The sequence below is a fragment of the Schistocerca gregaria genome, chromosome X, assembly GCF_023897955.1.
Source record: "Schistocerca gregaria isolate iqSchGreg1 chromosome X, iqSchGreg1.2, whole genome shotgun sequence".
Taxonomy (NCBI): Eukaryota; Metazoa; Arthropoda; class Insecta; order Orthoptera; family Acrididae; genus Schistocerca; species Schistocerca gregaria.
Window position 1 is genome coordinate 318,233,701 of NC_064931.1, and position 21,641 is coordinate 318,255,341.

Here is a 21,641-nt window from a genome sequence, read left to right on the forward strand (position 1 = left end):
CCATAGAACCTGAGAATTCAGTACCCAGAACAACCACCTCTGGCCGTAATAACGGCCTTGATACGATTGGGCATTGAGTCAAACAGAGCTTGGATGGCGTGTACAGATACAGCTGCCCATGCAGCTTCAACACGATACCACAGTTCAAAAATGTTCAAATGTGTGTCAAATCTTATTGGACTTAATTGCTAAGGTCATCAGTCCCCAAGCTTACACACTACTTAACCTAAATTATCCTAAGGACAAACACACACACCCAATCCCAAGGGAGGACTCGAACCTCCGCCCGGACCAACCGCACAGTCCATGACTGCAGCGCCCTAGACCGCTCGGCTAATCCTACGCGGCGAAACCACAGTTCGTCAAGAGTAGTGACTGGAGTATTGTGACGAGGCAGTTGTTCAGCCACCATTGACCAGACGTTTTCAACTGGTGAGAGATCAGGAGAAAGTGCCGGCCAGCGCTCCAGACAAACATTTTCTGTATCTATTAAAGGACCTGCAACATGCGGTCGTGCATTATCCTGCTAAAATGTAGGGTTTCACAGAGATCAAATGAAGGGTAGAGCCACGGGTTGTAACACATCTGAAATGTAACCCCCACTGTTGAAAGTGCCGTCAATGCGAACAAGAGATGACCGAGACTTGTAACCAATGGCACCCCATACCATCACGGCGGGTGATACGCCAGTATGGCGATGACGAATACACGCTTCCAATGTGCGTTCACCGCGATGTCTCCATACACGGATGCGACCATCATGATGCTGTAAACAGAACCTGGATTCATGCGAAAAAATGAGGTTTTGCCATTCGTGCACCCAGGTTCGTCGTTGAGTACACCATCGCAGGCGCACCTGTCTGTGATGCAGCGTCAAGGATAACCGCAGCCATGATCTCCGAGCTGATAGTCCATTCTGCTGCAAACGTCGTTGAACTGTTCGTGAAGATGGTTATTGTCTTGCAAACGTCCCCATCTGTTGACTCAGGGATCGAGACGTGGCTGCACGATCCGTTACAGCCATGCGGATAAGATGCCTGTCATCTCGACTGATAGGGAAACGAGGCCGTTTGGATTCAGCACGGCGTTCCATATTACCCTCCTGAAACCACCGATTCGATATTCTGCTAACAGTCATTGGATCTCGACCAACGCGAGCAGCAGTGTCGCTATACGATAAACCGTAATCGCGATAGGCTACAATCCGACCTTTATCAAAGTCGGAAACGTAGTGGTACGCATTTCTCCTCCTTACACGATGGATCACATCAACGTTCAGCAGGCAACGCCGGTCAACTGCTGTTTGTGTATGAGAAATCGGAAGGAAACTTTCCTCATGTTAGCACGTTGTAGGTGTCGCCACCGGCGCCAACCTTGTGTGAATGCTCTGAAAAGCTAATCATTTGCGCATCACAGCATCTTCTTCCTGTCGGTTAAATTTCGCTTCTGTAGCACGTTATCTTCGTGGTGTAGCAAATTTTAATGGCCAGTAGTCTAGCTTCAGGAAGAAGGGGAGATTTTTTGTCAGTGCTAGCAAGAAAACACTTGTTCTTTGTTGCAACATACAGAATAACATACGGAATAACGAGAGAGACAGAGTGCAATATAAATGATTTCTGAATGAAACACAGATTTTGTCAGTTGGCAGGCTCCCTGAAGCCAACAACTTTGAGTAAATTCACATGCAGTCAGTAATACTTAGTAACTGTTCTGGGATACTCTGCAATTGTTTTTGATTCACAGGGTGTTTAAAAATACGATAATGTGCAATTGTATGGTAGGGCGCCCACACCCGATGGCAAGGGGGGAGGGTGAAATCTTACATCTAGCTGTCAGCGAAGAGAAAAATGTAGTGTAGTCAGGTGTTTTTCATTCAAGGCAATGATTTAAAAGTCAATGTTACGCGCAGGTTTTTAACAGGGTCAGAACGGGGACATTTTTATGGGTGCTTACATGTCACCATTCTTCTACAAACAATCGTATGGGCGCTTTTGTTAGTGTGTCAGGCACTCTATTTTTATTTTTCAGTAGGTGACACATACTACGGGAGAAATCTGTACTCCAGCTGTGTTGCAGTGAAGATAGTCATGAATTCTTCGTTGCATAGAAGAGACCAACAAGTCTATTGGATTCTGATTTGATACGGATGTCTCTCAGAACTAAGTTCCATACAGTCAACGTTTTCCCACATTTGACGAAATTTCTCAGTTAAATTTTTATGATCGAGAGTAATCCAAATGTACAGTTTGCAATTAGGTATAAGATTGGTCACATTAACGCAACACACAGCTACCAAATGGTAGCAACTTAATTGTCAGACAAACATCACATTTCATGTGAGCATGTGACATTAAACTTAAAAGGAGTTATTGATTAATGCAATATTTAATGTGAATTTATGAAGCTTGAAATTTTTATTGCGACTAACCTAATCCAGATTTGATATCTAATTACAGCTTGGTGAAATCCGTTACTCGCTGGCAAATGTATTATTGTGACAGAACGAGCTTTTATATTAGCCCATAAGTGAACGAGGGTCTGAAATGAACTGGATTGTAGTTAATTACTGCGAACGCCCTGTGACAGGATACACGTGACTGCCTGTAGGAGGGGTATGAATTGTCACATGATGTCCTTTCCGAACTTAACGATCTCCCTTGATTTGCACAGAGATAATGACGGCAGACTTTGCTGTCATGAAATCGGATATGTAAGAACTAAATCATATATAAATTAATAAAAAATTACTATGCGTCAGTGGCACAGCGGAATAAGTAGCATAGGTTGAAGGAATGAGAAAGAACAACAGCTTGGTACCTAGACATTAACTATGCTAGATGCTGTTTAGAAATTATACGGCCAGTAATTATTTAATCATTTAACAATCGTAAAATTAGCGTATCCCCTGAATAAATTATGCGAATTTCATAAATAATATGTTGTAACAGGCTAAAACCACTGCTCAGTCACAGATTAGCTAATTAAAAATCGCAGTTATCGTAAAGGTAGAAGATCTCATAAATCTAGTGTAGATATGTTACAAGCTTAATTTACAGAATTCATTTAGTAACATACTATAATTAGGAACGAGTCGCTTTTTCACTTAGTGAACAAATTCATTGTAATTATCACCCATCTCATCATCACTCCCGAAAATCCAAAAACAGGACCAAAAGAACTTGTAGCATATCTATATATGGGAAGTTCTGAAGACAATTAGACAAGTATCTGACCAGACCACTAATTTCCAGGCGGGTTACCCCAAGAGATATTGTAGTGATGGTAGGAACTCTTCTTTCTTCCGTCTCGAAGCAACGTTGCTGGACCAAGCATACGCCTGTGGGCTAGATGATTTACGGCTCAGAGAACACAGAACTTTATGAGTGTCTGAGAGATCTCAGTACTACTCCGAAATGTCTGTAGACGGAATAACGTTTGAGAAGTTTGTGTTTTATTGGTGCAGAGGACGTTTCTCGAGAGTAACAAATGCTCCAATTTGATTATCCAGTTACATTAAATGTATTCGCAGTAGTGAATATCGATAAGAGTCGGTTGTAGAATGGAACGACGACACTTAAAATTGGTGCCGGGCCGGGACTAGGATTTTCCGATTATCTCTGGGAGTCGCCTTACCTTCTGGCTATACGTGCACGACAACCTGTACTAATACATCCATTACGTTCATTCCCGTGCATGTGCGACACTTTACCTGAAATTTGCTTTTTCGGTGCCGGCGGATAAATACGATATTGCAGTGCCTGTGTTATTCTGAATTACGATACAAAGTTCCTTTGAATAAGCATGCATCTCAAAGTAACAGTCACTTCGGCGACTACAGCCGATATGAAATACATTAAATGAATTTGCAGTTCTGAATATAGAAACCACCAACTGTAAAATGAAATGACGAAAATGAAAATTTGTGCCGATCTGCTACTCGAACTCGGATTTCCCGCTTTCCGCGAACGGTCGGGTTACCATTTTTTCTTTTTTGCACTCGACCGGTCGGCTCAATGGCTTTCTTTCCTTTTTGTGGCAGCATTGCAAAAAAAAAAAGAACAGATTATAATCAAACTGAGGCTACCCTTCCCGCAGTCGAATATAAGAACGATGACCACTCGAAAACATCAGTAAATTAACGCTGTATGGTCTGAACTGTCTACGGTGGGGTCTCGGGTATGCCTTCTCGGAATACATTTTTGTTCAATGGTCTGTTCCGAGATTCAAATCAAGATCCACCACAATCAACTTCTCTTACCCTGTATTACCCAGCTGCAGGGAGGATCCATTAAAACATTGTTTTAGTTATTAGGAAAGGTCTGATGATATCTGGAATTGGAACAAATGGATTGCAATTGAACGTGACTTTCCTGTAAGAAAGTCCAAAAGTCAAGCACTTCTTTGAGACTGTCCCGTAAAAGACAGTACATAGAACGTCCTCTGATCCAGTTAATTGCATGTGTCTTTGATTGCAGAAACTAGATCGTAATGGGGCGAAGGAGCAGTGTGGACTGGTTCGTGTGGGTCGGCACTCGGAGATAAAAGGCAAGCATCTTCCGAATTCGAAGCCACATTTCAGTCGCTGTTCACCCTTGTCCATGGTACGACTCCGCATGCACAATGGGGTGTCAGCCAGAGCAATGTTGTGCAATCTTTGACTTGTCGTAAACGTCTCGCTAACGACGAGGTACTAGGTGGCGATGATCTGCGTTGTAAAATATTGTTGGAGAATCGCTCGCCATATCGCGGGACACGCGATTGCTGGTTGGACTGTTTCAACTGCATCCCGAGAATGATTAGTCACTAGCTGATCGTATACATCACGTGCTGTAGGAGCCCTGGCCCAGGGGACATTCGTGTACCCATGGCTATAATCAAGGAAGAATATTTTCATGTGGGACTGCGCAGGCGCGATGAGAGCGAGTGGAGTAGGGGGCAGGCAGGACTGAGGCGCCAGTTCCTCAATGGTTCAGTGCCGTTGTACGGCGGACATCTTTTACATATTCGATGTCCAAACACTGACGTGTGTACATCATCTGCAATGAGGCCACACTCACTGCATGGAGCCCTCTGCTGATTTCCAAGTTACAAGAATTGACCGTGTTCATGCTGTTGCCTGCCGCATCCATCTTAGCACTTCTACTCAGAATGGGAAGAAGACTACATCATCTGCATAAGTGCGGCACTGGAATGTGAGCCCTCTAGCGTGATCCCCGAAAGATGTTGTTTCATCCTACATAGAAGTGGCTCTGTCGCTATTGCATAGAGGATAAACGAGAGAGGACAGCCATGTCAGACTGAAAGTTAGATGGGGATATGTCCTTCCACCTTACCAGTAATCATCCCTCTCGACATGTCACATGGGGTACGCTCATGATTAGGCGGGAAAAGAGAGCTGGGAAGGCCATCCGATACATCGCGACAGCCTGGAAATAATGGCTCACTTTATCAAACACGCTATTTAAATCCATGGACACCAGACTACCATGCAACAAGGGCCATCACATCTCGATAGACGCTAAGTGCTGTCCAGATATTACTATTTACTCCCCAAAGATGTTTGTTCAAATAAGGTAACTTGGTGCAATACTCACTTCGGACGCATCTCCAGAATTGTTGTGAAGATCTTGAAATCACAGCTGGTGAAGGCAATTAGGCAATAATGTTCAATCCGTGTGTCTCTAGCTGGTATGATCACCATAATAACGAGACCTGCCCAAATCCGGCGGAACGGGGACCACTAGTGACAGCAATTCGTGGTACGTCTCCTTCCACCACGAGGTAATCAGATACTTAAAGATCCGGTAGAATTCCAATGGAAATCTGTCTGATCTTCGTAATTAGTTAACTGTCCCCTTGTAAAGGGCGTGTGCATTATCATCATTCGTGATCTCTTCCAAAAGGGATACCAAAGCTGTATCATCAAGTATGCAAGTGAGGGTATAAGGGACTGCTGCCAAAGCTACACCATTATGTTGCGCCTTCTGACATAGTGATCGACGAAATCATGGGCAATATCCGCCTGGATCGTCACCCTACTACCATGCGGGAGATTCAGATCGAGTTCCAATTTCTTACGTCTTTGTCTACCACAACACCTTCAAGCGTATGGAGGGTAAGGGTAAGATTCTTCGCTTTCGCACCACGGATCTCCGTCTGACGATCGACAGATGGTGGGAGTTCCGAAGTTCTCGGAGAAAGGCATAATAGAAGTCCATCTCTTCTATAACTAAGCAATGCATGGTGTAAGGCCAGTTTGACACAATCTAGCCACTACCGAAGACGTGATGTATACCGCAGCAATAGATTTTCACATGAGGCCGACCTATTCGATATGAGTTTCCTACATTCCTCATTCTGTGGAGTGCCACATTCAGTTTCCATAACCCCTGAATTCGCCACACCAGCTGCCACCGGAGGTTGACTGCACAGATATACACACTGTGGTCTGAGAAAGTAATGAGCCAGCGCTCTGCTGCTAGAACCACCATCATAAGTCAGAGGAGACGTAGATGCTGTCGAATCTGCTGCTGAGTGACTGGTCACATAAGTAAAGCCACGGCGATAACCATATAATATTTCCCAAGTATCAGCAAGACGCAGGTGTGGGACCGAGAGATGCAGTTCGGGGCATGGAGTGTAGTTTAGTTGTTTGTCTTTCTGAGGCAGCACACTATTTAAGTCTCCGCCAATGAAGATGTTATTTAGCGGCCTAAGAAGACGGGTGTAATTTCTTCCGCATAAAACGGTGACCCTCTATAAATTCGACTTCTCCATATATCGAACGCCAGTCCCCATGCCGATGGCAAATGTATCACATTGGTTACCTCTACCCCTTCTCGCACAAGGGAATCCATTCTACTGCCTCCCATAGCAACAGCAGTGACGTAAGCCGCAGACGTAGAAGTCTAGCAATGCCTCCACTCGAACTTCCTGCAATAGAGCAACATCCACGCCCTCCGCCGGCAGCGTATCGCGCAGCTGTTGGAGGGTCATACATGTGCCAATCATGATGAATTTGATGGAGACTACCTTGTGAGCTTGAATCTCGTCTACAGGCAGTGGGATGTCCATAACAACAGGGCGAGGTGGTGTAACCGCAGCAGCAGGTGAATAATGCCGAGCCGCCCTTTACTGTACAACACATTCCAACGTTCCTATGCAGCCGAAGCAACAGACGCCTATTCAGTCTCATCCAATGACGTGGCTATAATATCATCCGCCTATGCTACCGGGTGAGTGGTCGGGTCTTCAGAGTCCTCCCCAATGGGATGTGGTGGCTGCCAGTACACTTCACATGACACAGGGCGTCGTTCGTCGCGTTGGTCGGCAATCAGCAACTGAACGCTCGACAGCAGCTGCACGTTTGACAAGAGCAAATCAGCGGCCGGCTCGGTGGAAGGACATGCGTCAGAATCCCGGGTGGAGGCGTCCATCGGATGTTCATCGTGTTGGTGAAAGAACGCATCGTCTCACGATTGTGTCGTGTACTCCCTGGAGGACGTCATCTTCCGCTTCTTATGCCTCTTTGGGGATCACTGTATCAGAGATTACGTGCCCTTGTAAGATGACAGGGTTGAGTCCCGACGTCCAGGCACAAAGGCGGTCGTGGGCACAACCATTGCATCAACTTCCTAACCACCATGAGTTTTCTCTTCCCACCTTCTAGAATTGGTGGGGCGTGAGGGGGGAGTAAGTTAGGTGGCAGCCGTACAACGTCGTTCGCTAGTTGTGAAAGATGCTGTGGGTAACCGCGCCCATGCACCTGATTGCAATCCGTCTGCAGCGCTGCTACATGCATGAGAGGTAAAGGTATCGGGACGGTGAAAGAAATTAGATCCGTTGATCAGAGTTGGGCAATCTGTCGCTGCAGACACTCTGATCGAACGTGGCCCTCTTTTCATAAGCCCGGGCAGGTCTGTGGTTGGCCATCATATATGATGATCGCTCGGCAAAGCCCGATGTAAAGGTGGGACGGAAAATGCTTACAGAGTTCAATGCGTACATGTCGCAGTTCATTCATTACAGGGTAAGTAGTAAACTGCGCATTATCGAGAATCACTGGACCAATGTTGCTGTCCGAAACTTAGAACTTGACCCTGTCTCTTGTCTTCTCTAAAATCGCGTCGCATGCATCATCAGTTACCAGTCTGATGTAAACCACGCTGCTCAGATCTGAGAGGTGGGTTCCTGCAAGATCAGTATAAAGAATCTTCACATCGTCTCAAAGAAATCGTTCTATTTAAAGCGCTTTGGAACGTGCTTATTCATTCGAGAAACTGAATTTCAGTGTCGATTTCCGATATGATTTGGCCATTTACTTCTATAGACACTGACTCATGCGAAAGCCGCTGTAGCACGTACGTAAACAGCGGCGTCCACGCCACTCTGCCTACGAAGTAGGACTCGTCATGGTTCAAATGGTTCAAATGGCTCTGAGCACTATGGGACTCAACTGCTGTGGTCATCAGTCCCATAGAACTTAGAACTACTTAAATCTAACGAACCTAACGACATCACACACATCCATGCCCGAAGCAGGATTCGAACCTGCGACCGTTGCGGTCGCGCGGTTCCGGACTGAAGCACCTAGAACCGCTCAGCCACCGTGGCCGGTTGACTCGTCATGCATGCATGTCCAAAGGAACTTTGCATTGTAATTGAGAATAACACAAACACTGCAATGTTGTAAATATCCAGTCGGTTACCGAGCGAGGTGGCGCAGTGGTTAGACACTGGACTCGCATTCGGGAGGACGACGGTTCAATCCCGAGTCCGGCCATCCTGATTTAGGTTTTCCGTGATTTCCCTAAATCGCTCCAGGAAAATGACGGGATGGTTCCTTTCAAAGGGCACGGCCGACTTCCTTCCCTGTCCTTCCCTAATCCCATGAGACCGACGACCTCACTGTCTGGTCTCCTTCCCCGAAACAACCAACCTATCCAGTCGGTTAGACCAAGATTGTATGGTCGCCACTTACAGATAGCACACCCAGGGCGAAATTTGTGGAGTACTGACACAGAAAGTTGAGAAATGTATAGGGACTGGGGTAAATTGTGGTGTACGTGATACGAGGCAGTACCACTTCTTCTACAAGGAAATTCAAGACTTTTGTTTTGAGCTACAGCAATGACTATAACGCAGTCATACACATTGTGCCGGCCAGTGTGGCCGAGTGGTTCTAGGCGCTGCAGTCTGGAACCGCGCGACCGCTACGGTCGCAGGTTCGAATCCTGCCTCAGGCATGGATGTGTGTGATGTCCTTATGTTAGTTAGGTTTAAGTAGTAGGTTCAAGTAGTTAGGTTTATATAGTTAGGTTTAAGTAGTTCAGCGCTACGTTAAGTATGAAGTGGCATGAAATTCAAGAAAATACAAGATAATTTGCTTGTTACAACAATTAGCGACGTGTTTAGTGCATGCGGGGATGTTGTAACTGAATATATTCTCAGTTTAACCCAAACATCCACTGTAGAAGAAAGTGTAGTTTACTATTGTTCTTTACAAGGTGGCAGTATATGCATTCTATAAATATGTAAATATACATTGCTGTGACAGGATGACACTAGAACATAGCTGTAGCAACACAGTTTAAAAGTATAATTTAACGTTGAATATTTACTGTAAACTTATGTAATTTTCTTGGTAGTTGGGTGTGTGGCTTTGGAGTCCCATATCTAACACAAGTGAATCTAAATAACTTTACTATCTCTTCGCAGTACATGATATGGTCACTATGACTGAAAGTCGACCTCATGCAGCCGGCCGGTGTGGCCACGCGGTTCTAGACACTTCAGTCTGGAACCGCGTGACCGCTACGGTCGCAGGTTCGAATCCTGCCTTAGGCATCGATGTGTGGGCTGTCCTTAGGTTAGTTAGGTTTAAGTAGTTCTAAGTTCTAGGGGACTGATGACCTCAGAATTTAAGTCCCGTAGCGCTCAGAGCCATTTGAAGACCTCATGCAAGCAGCCATTGTTAACTATTCCTCTTGCTCCGTAAGTACTGACTGCTGAGTAGGAATTGCAGTCCCTGCAGAGGTTCGTAACTGTGTGTAGGAAAGTTGGAACAATAGGAGTCTTAGAACGGAACTGACAGAGCTGTACTCTGTAGCATAATGGCAAGAACTGTGGCGGAGATGAGATGTAAATATGCAGGTGTCGGCGGCGTGGCCAATTTGTTCCTGCTGATGGAAGGATCTTCATCTGGACCTGTATTTCTTGGAAGCAAATTAGTCTGCGGTTGACAGCACTCCCTGTGACAGCTGGGAACGCTATCGGCGGATGGATATGACGTGCTGGTGAACATGGCGTGGATTTCATCTGGAGGCTGCTGCCCAGAACTGAGGTGGCACCTGTCTTCGTGGTGGCAGCGTCTTGTGCAGTTGCTGTGTATCTATCAAGCTATGTTCACAGCGTCCTCGCCTGAAGGAGAGAGGGCGATGGTGATGATGATGATGATGATGATGATGATGATGATGATGATGGTGACTATGATGATGATGATGATGATGATGATGATGATGATGACGATGATGATGATGTTTGATTTGTCGGGCCCTCAACAGGGGGGGGGGGGGCTGAGCTAGCCGGCAAGGCTTCAATAGTGTCCTGTTTCTTCACTTGCTGGCTTGCAAACTTTTGGACGTATGCATGTTACTTTCCTCGGATTGAGAATTTAGTCAAAATCTTGGGGCGGAGGCAGCCGATCAAGAGTTTGCAATTTCGATGTCCATAAGTTCGTCTAAGAAGTGAGGAGCGACGTCCACTTCCAGCGACTCGTTGCTGGCCGCAATTGGTCCTACTGCCGGAGGCGCTGGCGGTAATGGCAGCATTGGAAGCTCCCTCAGACAGCTGTTTGCATATTTTCCGATTCTGTAACAAAAAAGCAGCCTTGGAGTTCTGCTTATATGCATGTGAAAGCTGGGTGGCCTGGTTTTGTTGTTAGGACACGTTGGGACTGCATGTGAAGACTGAATTTTAAATATTATGTTATTATGTTACAGAGCTGCTCTATGACTATGCCTGATACCACTGCCTTTTCCCACTGCTTGAACATTGCAATACGTGTAGGATCATTTGGTTTAAAAATCTTTGTTTAGACTGTTGTTAAATCATGACTTGTGGTTGCACAAGTATCTTTACAGCTGACATTTATGTGCAGTGCAGTCTTCCGTGCAGTTTCTCAGCTGAAAATTGTGCAACATATGGAGTGGCTCTATAATGAGAGAGGCACATCAATGAAGAATTGTCTTTATTATGCTGATGAACAAGCTTCGTCATGCACGACTTGAAAGATCGTACGAATCATTCCGTGAAGCCATTGGCCTCAGGATGAATTGATGCAGTCTTTAAGTACGAAATGCTGTTGGTTTTACGAAATAGTTTAAATTCCTGAGAAAAAAGAAAATTTCGTAGCACTATCAGTTACAGTATTTTTTGGCAATCCTTCACTAGCGAAGACATGTGACAAAGCATGAATAGTCTTTCTTAAAGATATCGATGACACCTATATCACAAATGGATATTTAAAGAAGTCATCGATGAGGATGTGCCAGTAGCTTCCTAGAAATACTCCTGCAAAATCAATATGTAGCCTTGAACAGTATTCTAGTGCCTGTGGCCACGTAAAATGTTGTTGAGGTGGGGATCACTGCCATTGTTGATATAAGCAGCATCTAGCCAGCATCATCTTAGTGTTTTGGTTAATACTGTTCCAGTAGCAATTCCCACTGGAGACCATTTAAATTACAACTGTAACAATGGTTCCATCGGTGAACATAGAAATGTTTGGAATTATACAGTGATTACTGTACTGTGCGCCAATTGAGGAAAAAGGTGAGCATTATTCTGATACTTTACATACACTCCACTGCACAAAACACAAAGTATTAAAAGGAAAAAAAATGTTGATTTGGATCTTAGTTGCCTGTTTATGTCAGGGTACATTGAAGATTCCAGAAACACCGATTAGTCTTCTAGCGGTTTTCCAGTATTTCCATTCTACAATATTGGTTTTTGATTATGTTAACAACTTCTGCGCCTTCCATCTGTAACTCCAACTCGTATTATGAGCTGAAATGACGTAATTTCCATTGCTGGATACCTTAAGAACACACGTAACACTTAAAAATATCTTCTTACGATGAATCTCTCACTATCACAGTGATATTATTTTTGACGAAGTAGTTCACAGGTGAACAGCTGGATGTCAGTGTCCAATGAGCACAATAGTTCACCCACGTATCATCATTAGGTGCGCTGACGAACGGAATGCCTCAGAACTGGCACAGAGCTTATATCTCCTGCGCTCCTCAATCCAACTTGACGTTGCGCACGAGATACACACGGGAGGAGCAGGGAGGGGCTCTGAAGCCATGCCTGCCCCTGTGTGCGGACCTCGTGCAGCATGCCAAATAGGAGGGATGGGGGAGGAGACAAAGCCCTGCGCCAGCTCGGAGGCATTCAGCTCATCACTACACCTGATAATGACAACGTGATCGTCTACCGAAAATTGTGCCCTTTGGATAGGGGCAACCAGCCATTCACCCATCAACTATTTAGCCCATAACTACGATTTTGAGATGTTAAAGCATCATAATACTGTTAATAATTACTTCTCTATTTAAGTGATCATATGCGTGTTCACAGTTTCTGGTCTTAAGATTGTTTTCATTTGGAAGGTAAAGTTCTGTTCCCAAACTTGGAGTGCCCTACGTCTCACCCACCATGCATAGCACCCATGCATTTAGTCTCCAATTTCGCATATAGAATTATGTACTTGAGGAACAGCACGTCAATGAGCAGCAAATGCATGGATATCTGTGTCACACATTTCCCTGTCTAGCATAAGCGGTGGACAGGCTGTCAGAAGCAGCGAAATATAAGCGCACTTAATAGCATGGATGCTTATTACAAACGCCAAAACTAACTCAGAAATTCCTTCCTCATTTGCGGTAGCCCTTGATCAACTAATCTCTCACAAATATATCTCAACGTTAGATCTCAATGTAAAACGTGCCGTAGTCTTTCTTCAGATACTTGTATGATGCTTGCAATTTCATATTATCCTCATCTCTGATTGTCCAGTGCTATGTTGTGCACATCATCCATGTTTTTTTCTGTGGTTACAATTTTGGGACGTCGTTCACTAGAATAATTTTGAAAAGGAGGCACGAGCACATCTAAACCCATTTTTAAGGGTTCAGAATGAAGGACTCGACAAGTTACATGCCTTCAACAAGGTTGAATTTCTACTTGCTAATAAATGATAAAAAAACAATTAATTTTATGAAATTCTGGTATTCCAGTGTCATATCTTCGAACGATATACGCAAGAGTGATACTTTAAAACACAATGTAAACAAAAATAATCCACTGACAGTTGGCACTTTCCTAGCGGTACAAAAGAACATAACAAAAGATAACCTGCACAGAGCACAGATGTAATCTTATGTAGAGGAGTCAAACTGTCGGGAAAAAGGCCTAAACCTCAAGAAAAGGTAGGATAGAAAGTTTAACTTTTCTTAAGTCTTTCATAAAGGAAGATTGTAAAACCAAGTTTTACCAACGAAATTTATATTGGCTAAGCTTTCCGTAGTCAAAAAACTTTGGAAATTACGGGCTTTTTTCGGTTTTCTCCAAATAATTACAGTTTCCGGTGCTTCTGACCCTATAGCATCTATTTCTTTTTAAAACAGCACAAAATTATCTACAGATTTGATAGGTATAATTTTTTGCTGCATCCAAAACCAAGCGATCTACAGTTGGTCAAAAAATAACGAATTTTTAAACTTTGTTCAAGTTGGGAAAATAACAAGTTTTTGATCACTCATTTAAGTTAACGTTTATATAGCGGAATATATATAATATGTTATGTTTTAAACTGGAAGTGAATATTTCACCTCGCGGCATGGCGTGGATATGCGGAATCTCTGATACTATATTCATAACCTACTAGTCTGTCAGGACAGACTGTGTGAAGCTTTTTCGTAGCATACAAGACAAACTAACTGAGTAAAGGTGCCTAACATAATTTATAGTTCAATGACGTTAATTGCCATTTACAAGGAAAAATTGGGTAGAAGTTGTTATTTAGCGGGCAACATTGCATTTATTCCCTGGAGCGCAGAGCGCGATTTCTTTTGTAATTGTTTTTTATATTAAGAAAGTGAAGAAGCAGATTTTATGTAAATTTATGAGGAATCTAGCTTCGAAATCTGTAAACTGGAAAAGGCTGACGCACTGTTAGGAGAACATGTCGATTTGGGACTTAGCGTGATAATAGCACTTAAGGCACACTGAGGAACTTGGGGCATCAAAACGTCGGAACTGACTCACACATTCACCTCAAGTGCGCCAAAAGCTGAAATACACTTTCAGAAATATTGCCCAGCTAGAAGTCATAGTAATAAGTGTTAGTAACTGTCAATGCTTTTTTAATTATAGTAAAGCCGGCTATGATTGTTTGGTATTGCATTTTGGTTTGACTATTTCAGCTAATAATAGTTCAATATTCTGTCACTGTTTATTTATTATATATAACATAATGTGTAAATGATGTGGTTTCCTAAATGAGCATGAGCCAGAGCTGAAAGTCCCTGGGGTTTGACTACGGATAGTGGCGTATAAATCACACTAGATGGATGCCCAGGTATCACCTTATTACACACAGAGTAGTTTAAAACAACAAAGTGAGATGTTCAGTTTCAACATATAAAATAAAACATACTTCTGTTATATAAACCGGAGATACAATAAAAGTGCTTGAAACTAAATATTTTGCATTTGAAATGTCTGAAAAATTAATATTTTTTGACGAACTGAAGCGCCCTTGCTGTTGGGTGCACATAAAGTTGTTTAAGCAAATGTATAGAAAATTTTGCACCCTTTTGTAAAGGTAAATAGACGTAAAAGCGCTAGAAGCACAAGAAACTGAGATTTTAAAAAAACTGAAATGATTCCAAATTTTCAAAGATTTTCGGCTACAGAAATTTTATCATCATCCATTTTATGGGCAAAATTTGGTTTTCCCTACTTTTAAACTATGAACGAGTTACAACATAAAATCTTCTACCCGACCGTTAACAAAATGTAGCTACTGTCTGAGCTGACTTAGGATACCTGAGAGTGTTCTACCTTGCAGATTATGTGCCTGGGAACAGATGTTATTTTTTGGTCGGTACTTCGGTCAAGTGACTAGTTTTAAAATTACATGAAGGAAAGCGCACTACAAATCACAGTTCATGCTTATGCTAGATATTAGGTGGCATTTTATGTAGGATTTGTAAGTATGACGAGCTCTACACGGTATGGTGTTTATGATATATTAAAGCTATTGGAAATATATTGTTAAGTCTTCGGCTACAGAATTTTATGAGAAGTAAAATTACGTACATTCTAAAAACTGGTTATATAGCAGGTGGACGCTGAAACTGGACTTCGTAGGTCGTGCACCATCTTGAATCTCGAACCGGATGTTCTTTAACCATGGGGCATCGGACACTTGCATATTAATTGAGTTGAATTAATGTCTGAAGAATTTAACCTGTCTGGGACATGGAAACTTGTATTAGTCTCCAACTGCTTCAGTTCAGAATGATTTTGCAAACTAACTGGTTTTTGACATTACTTCTGCTTAATTTGATTTCATTTGCCGATTACTGGTGTGCAGTAGGGTAATAATGTAACGGGTAGACGATTAAATACAATATTTTCTGTCGTAACGCTTTTAAATTTCAGAAGAATATTTGTTCCTAGGTGCAGAACGACGTAGTGTCTTGGAACATGTTTTTAAATGTGGGAAAACCTTACTTTTCTTCAGTAATTTTTGTAATTTCAGAAAAAGTCTACATCACATAGCAAATGAATGGAATCACATATATGTGGAACAAGAAAATATTTTAATCTGCTATTAAAGATTTGGCTAGAGGTAAAAGTCTGAAAATTGTTCCAAGTTACAACACTCTCCCGCACTCCGGTTCACTGATTACAATTTTGTGCCTACTCTAATTCCTTATGCTTGGTGTCTCTGATGAAGATCGTCGGGCGCATTTTCTGTGATGTTTCGCAGATACCTACCATTCTGCTTATGCACTGTGTAGCTGGAGAGAGCCCAAACCATTACCGCTCGTCACGTTTTGCAAGAGACGCCCAGCGTCTGCAGAAAGCGTCTGTTTATTCCCCATTACAAAACACCTGATTTTGAAACGGAATTTTCTCAGAAATTCGATAGAATGTCCCCAGTCTAGTATGCTGCGATATTTGTTTTATCAATATGTATGAAAAGGGACAGTGAAACGCGACGAATAAGCAGTAATCTAGCAGCGAGCTAGTAGCGCTGTATACCAGGTGTAGAAGTATGAAACCGGAATTTCCGTCTGAATGGTGCTAGCCGTCAATGTAGGGCCCGTGAGACCTAAGGCTCTGTGTAAAGGGAAGTATGGCCATATTTTTCCGCGGTTCCGGATTGGCTGGAACCACATCACGTCACATTAGCAGCCATTGTGGGCCCAAGTGTTACGTGTGAAGCACAGGAAGTATTGGGTATTTTCGAAGTTTTACGTAGCATAAGGCCTCAGTGCTGCGCTTTTGGCTGTTCGTTTCAAAGCGGTAATGGAGGACAACTGAAAATCAGCCGAGCCAACTGGCAGCCCCCAAGAAACTCTCGCTGGAGTGCGGTAAGTCCAGTTTTTCTTCATTAGTGCAAATCATGTTAGGGTTTAAGATTCGCTGTGTAACAAACTTGCTGTATTTTGACTCGCTACGTTGTCAGATTTGGTGTATCATTATACGTCATTAGCCTAAAGACGACCAAGTTTGTTTTTAAAAGGTGCGTCGTTATCAAGCTTTTTTTTTTTTTTTGTTGGACGAACCCTAGTAAAAACAACGCGTGTCTAGCAAATCTGTAATGTACCGGCTGCCATAAAGGCGAATTTTTGCAGCATGCAAGATGAAATAGGTAAACATTGCTTTTCGTTTCGTAGTTAGTGTGTAGGCATTACTGTTGAAGACAGAAAGTGCAGTATTTGGATGTGTTGGGGTATATTGCTGCGTCCTCCGAAAAATATGCTATTGTGTACTTTAAAGATCAATTAACAATGCGTCGGTTTCAGTAAGTTTCGTGAAAATAATTTGCGTAATAATGACATGCTTCTTTAAAGTACCTATTAATTGCATTTAATAGTGTAGGTACACCGTTTCAACAAACATAGAAATAAATGGAAAGAAAAGCATAGTTGAATTGCAATTTCGATCTTAACAGTAGAACATATTTTTAATTACTTATTTTAATACAGCTTCTTGTACACTCAGCAGTCTCAGATGCAAATACGTAATTTTAGAGATATAACTGCCACTGTTGGCACATAAAACGAAAACTAGTTAGTGGCACCGTACTGGTAAAAAATTTGACCTGATTGACTATACAGTACATCTACATATATACTCCGCTAGCCTCCAAGCGGTGTGTGGCGGAGGGCATAATTAGCGCCAAAGACATATCCCCCCCCCCCTCTCCACCACTCGCGGATCTAACGAGGGACAAACGACTGTCTGAACGCCTCAGTACGAGCTCCTATTTCCTTTATCTTGGAATGATGATCATTACGCTATTTGAAAGTTGGTGGTAATAACACATGCTCTAAATCCTCGGTGAGGATTCGATTTCGGAATTTAGTGAGGAGCTCCTTCTGTTTAGCGCGTCGTGTATCCGCAAGCGCAAGTGTGTCCAACTTCAAACTCTCTATGAGATTTGTAACGCTCTCGCCATGGATAAGTGTACCAGTCACGAATCTTGCCGGTCTTCTTTTGACCTTCTCAATCTCTTGAATCAGACCCAACTGGTAAGTGTCCCACACAGACCAACAATACTCTAGGACTGGACGAACTAACGTACAGTAAGCTATTTCCTTTCTTGAATGACTGCTTCGCTTCAGGATTCTACCAAATAACCGCAATCTAGAGTTCGCCTTACACATTACTTGTGTAATCTGATCATTCCATTTGAGGTCATTTAGAATAGTCACACCCAGGTACTTGACTGATGTTACCGCTTCCAAAGACTGATCATTTATTTTGTACTCATACATTAATGGGGATATTCGCCTTGTTACACACAGTAGGCTACACTTACCAATATTGAGAGATAACTGCCAGTCATTACACCATGCATTTATTTTCTACAAATCCTCATTGACCTGTTTACAACTTTCGTGTGATACTACTTTTCTGTAGACTACAGCATCATCGGAAAACAGTCTAATGCCGCTGTCTATGCCATCAACCAGATCGTTTATGTAAATCGTGAAAAGCAGAGGACCTATTACGCACCCCTTTGGCACACCTGAAGTTACTCTTGTTTCTGTTGAAGTTACCCCTTTGAGGACAACATACTGCTCCCTGTCTGTCCAACCGCATATGCCATTGGATAGACCGTAAGCGCGCACTTTTTGTAGCAAGCGGCAGTGCGGAACTGAGTCGAACGCCTTTCGAAAGTCGAGAAATATGGCATCAACCTGGGAGCCGGTATCTAGAGCCTGTTGTATATCATGCACAAAGAGGGTCGGCTGTGTCTCGCATGACCGCTGTTTCCTAAAACCGTGCTGGTTTCTACAGTTGGGCTTCTCAGAGTCTAGAAAGGTCATTATGCCTGAACACAAAATATGTTCCATGATTCTACAACAAATCGATGTCAGTGAAATTGCCCGGTAATAATGTGTATCCGATTTTCTACCCTTTTTATAGATTGCTATGACCTGGGCCTCCTTCCAGTGCCGGCCACGGTGGTCTCGCTGTTCTAGGGGAGCAGTCCGGAACCGTGCGACTGGTACGGTCGCAGGTTCGAATCCTGCCTCGGGCATGGATGTGTGTGATGTCCTTAGGTTAGTTAGGTTTAAGTAGTTCTAAGTTCTAGGGGACTGATGACCACAGCAGTTGAGTCCCATAGTGCTCAGAGCCATTTGAATCTTCTTCCAGTCCGGTGGAACGTTCCACCGTTCCCGTCATCTCTGTTAGATGACGGATAATAATGGTGCTATATTTGTAGCATAGTCAATATAAAATCTTACGGGGATACCGTCTGGGCCAGATGCCTTTCTGGCGTCTAAGGATCTTAACTGTTTTACAATCCCAGATACATTAAACACTATGTCAGCCATCCTTTCGTTTGTTCGATAACTGAAAGAGGGAATGGTGCTGCAGTCCTCCACCGTAAACGAGTTTTTGAAAGCTAGTTTTAGAATTTTGACCTTCTGTTTATCGTAATCAGTTACATTACCCGTACTGTCAGCAAGAGAAGCTATTTAATTATTTGGTTCAAATGGCTCTGAGCACTATGGGACTTAACATCTGTGGTCATCAGTCCCCTAGAACTTAGAACTACTTAAACCTAACTAACCTAAGGACATCACACACATCCATGCCCAAGGCATGATTCGAACCTGCGATCGTAGCGGTCACGCGGTTCCAGACTGAAGCGCGTAGAACCTCACGGCAACACCGGCCGGCTATATTGAATTATTTGTAGCCTTCATAGATTTTACGTACGACTAAAATTTTTTGGTGTTATTTTAAAAATCTGCAGATAAAATATTGCTTTCAAATTCGTTAAAAGAGTCTCTCATTGTGTTCCTGAAAACTGCTTTCGTTTCGCATTGTTTCTGTTTGTCAGAAACCCCCCCCCCCCCCCATGAACTGTGGACGTTACCGTTGGTGGGGAGGCTTGCGTGCCTCAGCGATACAGATGGCCGTACCGTAGGTGCAACCACAACGGAGGGGTATCTGTTGAGAGGCCAGACAAACAAGTAGTTCCTGAAGAGGGGCAGCAGCCTTTTCAGTAGTTGCAGGGGCAACAGTCTTGATGATTGACTGATCTGGCCTTGCAACATTAACCAAAACGACCTTGCTCTGCTGGTACTGCAAACGGCTGAAAGCAAGGGGAAACTACATCCGTAACTTTTCCCGAGGACATGCAGCTTTACTGTATGATTAAATTATGGTGGCGTCCTCTTGGGTAAAATATTCCGGAGGTAAAATAGTTCCCCATTCGGATCTCCGGGCGGGGACTACTCAGGAGGACGTCGTTATCAGGAGAAAGAAAACTGGCGTTCTACGGATCGGAGCGTGGAATGTCAGATCCCTTAATCGGGCAGGTAGGTTAGAAAATTTAAAAAGGGAAATGGATAGGTTAAAGTTAGATATAGTGGGAATTAGTGAAGTTCGGTGGCAGGAGGAACAAGACTTTTGGTCAGGTGAATACAGGGTTGTAAATACAAAATCAAATAGGGGTAATGCAGGAGTAGGTTTAATAATGAATAAAAAAAATAGGAGTGCGGGTAAGCTACTACAAACAGCAAAATGAACGCATTATTGTGGCCAAGATAGACACAAAGCCCATGCCTACTACAGTAGTATAAGTTTATATGCCAACTAGCTCTGCAGATGATGAAGAAATTGATGAAATGTATGATGAGATAAATGAAATTATTCAAGTAGTGAAGGGAGACGAAAATTTAATAGTCATGGCTGACTGGAATTCGTCAGTAGGAAAAGGGAGAGAAGGAAACATAGTAGGTGATTATGGATTGGGGCTAAGAAATGAAAGAGGAAGCCGTCTGGTAGAATTTAGCACAGAGCATAACTTAATCATAGCTAACACTTGGTTCAAGAATCATAAAAGAAGGCTGTATACACGGAAGAACCCTGGAGATACTAAAAGGCATCAGATAGATTATATAATGGTAAGACAGAGATTTAGGAACTAGGTTTTAAATTGTAAGACATTTCCAGGGGCAGATGTGGGCTCTGACCACAATCTGTTGGTTATGACCTGTAGGTTAAAACTGAAGAAACTGCAAAAAGGTGGGAATTTAAGGTCATGGGATCTGGATAAGCTGAAAGAACAAGAGGTTGTACAGAGTTTCAAGGAGAGTATAACGGAACAATTGACAGAAATGGGGGAAAGAAACACAGTAGAAGAAGAATGGGTAGCTCTGAGGGATGAAGTAGTGAAGGCAGCAGACGATAAAGTAGGTAAAAAGACGAGGGCTGCTAGAAATCCTTGGGTAACAGAAGAAATATTGAATTTAATTGATGAAAGGAGAAAATATAAAAATTCAGTAAATGAAGCAGGCAAAAAGGAATACAAATGTCTCAAAAATAAGATCGACAGGAAGTGCAAAATGGCTAAGCAGGGATGGCTAGAGGACAAATGTAAGGATGTAGAAGCTTATCTCACTAGGGGTAAGATAGATACTGCCTACAGGAAAATTAAAGAGACCTTTGGAGAGAAGAGAACCACGTGTATGAATATCAATAGCTCAGATGGCAACCCAGTTCTAAGCAAAGAAGGCAAGGCAGAAAGGTGGAAGGAGTATATAGAAGGTTTCTACAAGGGTGATGTACTTGAGGACAATATTATGGAAATGGAAGAGGATGTAGATGAAGACGAAATGGGAGATACCATACTGCGTGTAGAGTTTGACAGAGCACTGAAAGACCTGAATCGAAACAAGGCCCCCGGAGTAGAACTACTGACAGCCTTGGGAGAGCCAGTAATGACAAAACTCTACCAGCTGGTGAGAAAAATGTATGAGACAGTCGAAATACCCTCAGACTTCAAGAAGAATATAATAATTCCAATCCCAAGG